General features: G+C 38.1%; 1 long non-coding RNA gene across 1 annotated transcript in view; it reads right to left on the bottom strand.

The window, feature by feature from the left end:
- Positions 1–747: 747 nt before the first annotated feature.
- LOC144239300 (uncharacterized) overlaps positions 748–7,837 on the bottom strand; it is a 238,106-nt gene continuing 231,016 nt past the window's right edge. Inside the window, exon 6 of the long non-coding RNA XR_013337375.1 lies at positions 748–863. This is a non-coding gene — a long non-coding RNA (uncharacterized LOC144239300). The remainder of the gene's footprint in view (positions 864–7,837) is intronic.

The raw sequence follows: 7,837 nt of genomic DNA, 5'->3' as shown, positions 1-7,837 counted from the left end.
GTAATGTTACAGAGGAGGTCACAGTAAAAAGAGATGGTTCTACTCAAATTGCAGTTAAATTATTTTACTCCCGCAAATTTTACATATAACCATGGGACCACATTCTTGGACCCATCTCCCTTCAGGCCCATCACAGCCTTCCTGGGAAGCTTTCATGGAGGGATGTGAGCCAGGTGAGGGGCTCCAGGTTTAGAGAAACCACTAAGTAATGTTCTTTCTGGCAGCAGGAATCTTGTTCAGCCATCTATTTTATATTTTCAAGGTATTACAGGATATTCAACTGAACAGAAATATAATTAAATTTAGGCATATTTGTTGATCCAGAAAATTCAGCTTGTGGAGTTGGTTGAATGACAGCGAACAAGCATGTAGTTTTAATCCAGGAAAACATTCAGCTGTATTTCTGAGGCAGCTTTTTTTTTTTTTTTTTTTGTAAAGAGGGAAAGAAAATCTGAAATACCAAAGTACTAAAAACAAATTTCATAAATTAGAAAAAAATGTCAAGATAGAAAACATGGAGTAAAGACAATCATTAAACTAATACACGTATGCATTTTCCTGAATATAGGGCTTGCAGAGTTATCCACTCTTAAAATTCAGTGAAGACCAGGGAATTCTGACCAGAGTTTAGATCTTGGGGTGGTACTGAAACCTAAGAAAGTAGAAGACAGGAAGGCAGGGAGGTTTATTAAATACTTTCATAGAGGAAGTCACAGCACCAAGTACAGCTGAACCAAAAGCCACATTTTCCAGGGCCAGATGCCTAGGTCACAAGGCGGTCATGTTAGGGCCCTGTCATGCCTCTGAGTCCTAACACCAAAGGATATTTGGAGGGAAATATGGAGGCCTCGGTTGTTCTTTACCTAGAAGAAAGGGAAGGAGAAAGGAGATGTCAACAGCTCCTTTGGAAGCCTATAACCAGCTTACTACATGATTTTTGCCTTCAGAAAGGAAATCTCTGACAGGAAGGTAGATTATTTGTTCATATGCTCCTCACTAAGGGAGGTTTTAGGGCATCCTTCTGGAATAGAGGAAGGATGGAGAGAGTTGATATTTTCTTTTTTTTATTAAAATTGTTTTAATGTTTATTTATTCTTGAGAGATGGAGAGAGACAGAGCACAAGCAGGGAAGGGGCAGAGAGAAACACAGAATCAGAAGCAGGCTCCAGGCTCTGAGCTGTCGGCACACAGCCTGACACCAAACTCGAACCCACAGATTGTGAGATCATGACCTGAGCCAAAGGCAGACACCCAACTGACTGATATTTTAATGCACGAAATCCAAGTACAGTTGGGAACCGGAGGAAGTGTATGCTTTGGTTTGTTTGTTTTAACCAATCCATCCATCAACTAATAGTTCAACACACATTTATTAAGCAACTACTATGTGCCATGCATTATGCTAAATTCTGGGGATAAAAGAGACCTGCACCTTAAGAAACTTCTAGCCCATAGAGAGAATCTATATATAAACAGATAAAAGCTAAAATAGGTCAGGTATATAGTTGTTGTCTGTACAAGGTTCTATGGGAACACAAAGGAGTGGTCAAATCTATCTGCGGGTGGGTGGGAGAGAGAAAGGGGAATGTAGTCATTTAAAATAGGGCTTTAAAATCTTTGATATTCTTCCCTTTGAGAGGTGGGGTCTATATCTCTCTACTTGAACCTAGGCAGTTTTGTGCTTGCTTTGACCAAAAGAGCATGGCGTAAATGGAGTTTCGTAACTTCTGAGTCTAAAAAAGCCAGGAGGCTTCCTCCTGTTTTCTTTTGTAAGGTCTCCAGACACTCCCTTCTGTTAATACTTCCTCTCGGAACTCAATAGCCATTTAGTAAGAAGCCTAAGCCAGTTGGAGAGGCCATATGCAGGCTTTCCGTTTCCTACTGAACTCGGCCTCAGCCTCATCCAGTCCCATCCCTGGAAATGCACGTGACTAAGCCTTCAGATGACTCAGACTGAGCCACTTGTATCTCTCTTAGTTGAGCCTCAGTTTTCAACAGAAGCAAACCATCTGTGTTGCTTGTGCCCTCTCAAAATATCCTGCAATATGTGACAACAAGGATTCACCCTGAGGACATTATGCTAAGAGAAACAAGCCAGTGACCAATGGACACACATTGCATGATTCCATCTACATAAGACCTCTTATCTCGTCAGATCTGCAGAGTGAAAGAGTGGAATGCTGGCTGCCGAGGGATGCAAGGAGGAGAATCTAGGGAGTTACTAATCAATGGGCCTAAGGGTCCAGGTAAGTAGGGTGAACAAGCCCTGCAGATGTGTTTACAACATCATAATGTATAGTTAACAATAATGTATTGTACACTCACAATCTTGTTAAGAGGGTAGATCCCATTGTAAATGTTCTTACCACAATAAAATAAACTGTATTTAAAAAATAAAGTATATTAAGGAAAAAAGAAATTTCTGACTCGTGGAATCCAGGAGCATCATAAAATTGTGGTTGTTTTATGCCACTAAGTTTTTGTCTGCTTGTTAGGCAGCAATAGATAATCAGAAGAGGAGAACTTCGGGGAGGGCTTTATAGAATATACAACACTTCAGTGAAACATAATTACTCCTAAGAGCACAGACTTTAGTGTTAAAGCAGGGTAAAAATATCAATTCTATCATGAGGTAACTGTGCCGTTTAGGTAAATTCTAATTTTTTTTAAAGTAGGCTTCACACCCAGCACTGGGCCCAATGTGGGGCTTGAACTCAGGACCCTGAGATCAAGACCTGAGCTGAGATCAAGAGTTGGATGCTTAACCAACTGAGCCACCCAGGCAGCCCTCTAATGGATTTGTTTCAAGTGTTCTGGGATAACGATTGACTGTTTTTTATGCTGTTGGCACAAAGTAAGAAATCAATCGATGCTTAATTTAAAACATATGAGTAGAAGTAATAAAAGCAAAGAACAATTTGTTGCACTGGCAAGGTGTCTACCATTCTAGTTGGGGTAACCTCATGGCATGGTTTGCCCAGAACAATTCTTATTTATTCCTGGTTGTCCTGGTATCCTTTCTATTTTAGCATATATCTTGTATTTTGTGGGTTATTTATTTATCTTTAAAATGAAGTATTGACACTAATAGCTGTATTAAAATAAGCTGGGGCAGATTTGGTAGACTTTGTGCTGTACTTTCAGGATCGGGTGTGCAGCGAGCAGAATTCTCACTTCAGCTTGGGCTTAAATCAAAAGATGTCTTTTCCTACCTCTTTCTAGAAGAACACAATATCGCCTTCCTTTCAAGGACAGCATGAAAGACACTCACTAACAAAATAAGTACTTCAGGGGGTGAGCAACAAGGAGCAGGTAACTCCTCCCGGTGTCGAGTGGCATGGAAAACATATTCAAAGCTTCTGCCTCTGCTGGCCATGTGGCGAATGAGTCTATGGAGCCACAGCCTGGCTTTAGTCTTTGAGATCCGCAAACCCACGAAGCGCTTTAGTCTTTGAGATCTGCAAACCCACGAAGGGCTTTAATCTTTGAGATCGGCAAACCCACACAGCTACGCATCTGCAGCATCACTGGGAACCACAGGAAACTATATTACATGTGGCTGAAGTACATGTGAGGGAAGGGGCCTGGACAGTTATTCTGGAGAGTGTATAAAAGTGATCTGAATGTCCTTCCTATGGTGGTTTGGTCTTTTAATATGTAAGGTATAACAGTATTTATTTATAATATTGTATAATATATAGAACATAATAAATGTAAAATTATATTTTGGGGTTAGTCTCTCATATTTTGCTAAACCTTTCGACAACAATGCACTAAGAAAAGGTTTGATGATGTTTACTGTCTAAACATGGAAACTATAGTGATATCACTGAAAAATAAGTATATGCTTCAGATGCATGAGCATCTACTTCAAAGGTGGGACTGGGTAGTTATTTTAGGAAGACTCTGAATAACTTTTCATTAAAAATCACTGGAGTCTTTAATTCATTTCACTCATTTCTGACTTCCATTATTTTTAAGCATGTACAAAAAGTAAAACAATAGCAATTAATGTGTTGACCCCATCAGAACTTTTCAAATACTTAAATAAAGCCTGTTTTATATCAGTGACATCAGATGCCTCAAAAAACATCAGGTAAATTAACTCTAATGGTTTGATTTTTTAAAGTTTTATTATTATTTAAGTAATCTCTATACTCCACGTGGGGCTCAAACTCACGGCCCCAAGATCAAGAGTCACGTGCTATTCCAACTGAGCCAGCCAGGCATGCTCCCCTCCACTCCCCCGGCCAACCATTCAACTTTTTAATTCAACTCAAGGAACCAATGAAATACTTTTATTTATTTATTTTATGTTATTTTCTTTCTTTCTAGGAGAGAGAGAGAGAGAGAGACAGCGTGAAGAGGGGAGGGTCAGAGAGAGAGGGAGTCACAGACTGAAACAGGCTCCAGGCTCTGAGCTGGCAGTCAGCACAGAGCCCGACGCGGGGCTCGAACCCACGAACCGCGAGATCATGACCTAAGCGAAAGTCGGACGCTTAACCGACTAAGCCACCCAGGCGCCCCCCCAGTGAAATACTTTTAAATTGTCACTGAGTTGAAATTGACGTATCTGATGCTACCATGACTGGGACTATAGAGTAAATCAAAAGTTTAGCATTGGGGCACCTGGGTGGCTTTGTCGGTTAAGCGTCCGACTTTCGCTTAGGTCATGATCTCGCGGTTCGTGGGTTCGAGCCCCGCGTCGGGCTCTGTGCTGACTGCCAGCTCAGAGCCTGGAGCCTGTTTCAGTCTGTGACTCCCTCTCTCTCTGACCCTCCCCTCCTCACGCTGTCTCTCTCTCTCTCCTAGGGAAAAAAAAAAAAAAGTTTAGCATTGAACAAATTACATGTTTTGACATGATAATACAATATCATATTTGTGGAGAATAAAGTCATTATAAAAAACAATGTTGTCATTAAAGTGGGAAATTTATGGAGCAGAAATACTTGGAAGTAATTGCCATGAACATTCAACTCATAGTTGTCTCTAAATAAGCATCTATATTGTATTAAACAAAACCTATAGTTGCTGAAATTTTACCCATTTTTATATATACACAATTGAGGATCTGAAGTATAAACTTCCTGTGACAAGGTTAATGTTGGGAAGAAAAATATGTCATGATAGCAGAACATGTTTTCTTCTTAGCTGCCCATCAACTAGATTTTTGAAATGTTGACCTTTGATGATCCACCTTGTAAATATCCGTATTTTATAATGATATCAAATTTTTATAGAATGAGTACTCTCAATTTTTTTTAACATTCTGTTCAAAATCTATTGGAAACATTTAATCCAATTATTTGGTGGATGGAGAGCTGCAAATTCAATTTCTTCAGCATCCCCAAACTCTCAGCTCTGTCTTTCCAGCTAGGCAAGTCTGCCAGCCTCTGGTTTGGGCTCCCCTTCTCTGGAAACCCTGTGGGTGATGAGCTGGGACAATTGTTGGCTTCCTCATTTGCTCCCTCCTCTCAGGGATCCCTCTGCCTGTCTGTTGTCCAGTGTCTGAAATATGTTGTTTCATATATTTTATCCATTTTAAAATTGCTTGAGAGGGTAAATTCAGTCATTATTACTTTATCAAGGCTAAAAACAGAAGCCCCTGAAAGTGGTTTGTGAATCGAATCATTACTTACGTCCACCAATATAACACTGAGTGATCAGTCAATAAATAAATATTGCAGATAGTATACACTTTGTTATTTTTATGTTTGCTTTTACTCACAAACATATATTAGCTTGGATGATAAATTATCTGGTAACTAATCCTAGTATTTTAACAATGTTTGTTGATGTTCAGTACTAAAATCATTCATAAAATTTTGGATTATATATTTTAATTTAAATAAAATTAGAATGTGTGTCAACACCTTAATTTCTTTTACATGCATTAGATAATGAAACCTTTGAATGAATTTTGAAATAACTCTATATAATTATCTCGGATTAAACAAGGCTTTCAAAATTTAAGAGGATTCTGTCAAAAGCCTGGCACTAAGGCAGAATTCAAGATTCCATGTTATTTTTTTTTTAAACCTGATGTGCAGAAATTTCAGTTAAACATATACTAATGAGTTTATTTTACTAATATATGTCCTTGCTAGATTCCTCTTGTTTTACTCTGTTATTCTCTTCATCCTGTTCCTCTTATTCCCCTTCTTTACATAAGTTTGATAGATATCCTTTGAGATGTTTGAATCTTAATAAACATGTAGTATTTTAAGTATATATTTATTTTTAATTTACATTAATGGCTTTGTACCATAACATTAATTCTCTTTTTTACATTTCCATGCCATATATCTTAAGGTCTATCCATGTCACTATATTTATATATCTGATCCTTTGTTTTTAGTTGCTACTGAGTGTACCATAGTGTGTATTCAATGCATTTTACTATACAGTGCTCTAGAGATTGACACCATCATTGCCTCAAACTCTCAATTATGCAGGAATCTAGCAAGCACATAGTGAAATAAACTGATTAGTATATATTTAGCTGAATTTTGCAGTACTCAGAGATCTTATGATCCAACAAATCCATTCTTGCATTTATATCACAGAGAAATCCCCACACATGCCTATGGGGATAGTGAACAAGGATAATTATCAATTTATTTGCATAGTTAGATAAAGAACTTGGGGAACTTTGAGATTTTAAGGGGTAAATACGCATGAGACTTGGTCCTGAAAGACCCTCATGGGAGTGGGGTAAGGAAACAGGAGAAATCAGGCATGTCTCCAAGGTTTGGGTAGTTTGGGGGTTGGGTATTGGATGATGTGATAGTGATTTCCTAGACTGGAAATAGAGAGAGGGGCAAGTATAGGGGAAAAAATGAGTTTAAAAAGTCTTGTATGTATTATAGGTGTCTGTGGGACAGAAGGTGGACATGTCCAGGAGACATGTGGATAGATAGCTCTGAATCTCACTAAAGTCTGTCTTAGAGATATAGATGTGTGTCTGGATCCTACCCTAAACCAACCAAATCAATTTCTGGAAATGGGCCCATATGGCTCCCATTGAATCAGTCTTCTATTGGACAACTTGGGAGAGATATATTAAGGACTATTTAAGAGAGATGGGGTAGTATATGGTAATATTTTTTTACAATGGGGAGGGGAAGACTAATGATTTAAGGCTATACAAGGGCTAATCAAATTCTTACATTCTTCAGGGTAAAAATATTCTATTATAATTTAGTATTTAACGTTGGATACGTTTATTTCATTTTATATTCTACTAGAGAGATATCTGAAAGTGATTAAAACATATTTTTTGGAATATTTTGCTAGAGACAATGTGATCTCCAAAACTAAAATAACTTCTTTAATTCTGCAAGTATCTAAATCTCTCATACAAGCAGCCTGGTATTGGTAAAGATGAAAAAAGATGTGGTTGATGTAAAGGGGTTTGGCTCTGCTATTTCTTGTTTTGGTCAAATAACTTGATTGCTTTGGAGTTTAATTCGATGGATTTACTAACTACTATGCACATAGTGCTCTGGCAGCAGTATAGGGAATCCTGAGATATATGCAATGCTACCTCTTCTCTTAAAAAGCTTATACTCCAATTGTATACTCTTATACTCTCAGCTCATAAGGAGCTTATCTTTGCATACTCTAAGAGATGTAAATGACTTGGGCACAATCATATGACAAAGCAGAATAGAGTAAGTACAAAAAAAGGGGGAATACAGAGTTGTTATAGAATTTTAAAGAAGAGAGAAAAAGATGGCAAGGGAAGGGACTGAGTATGTATTACGTGCTCTGTTTGTTTCTAAATAATATGTTAGAAGTTTAGAACAGTCCATCTAAAACCAGTACTGTTTGATAT

Source organism: Crocuta crocuta, unplaced genomic scaffold, assembly GCF_008692635.1.
Source record: "Crocuta crocuta isolate KB4526 unplaced genomic scaffold, BGI_CrCroc_1.0 scaffold16, whole genome shotgun sequence".
NCBI lineage: Eukaryota > Metazoa > Chordata > Mammalia > Carnivora > Hyaenidae > Crocuta > Crocuta crocuta.
Note: the sequence above shows the minus strand (reverse complement) of the source record. Positions and strands in the feature narration are given on the sequence as shown.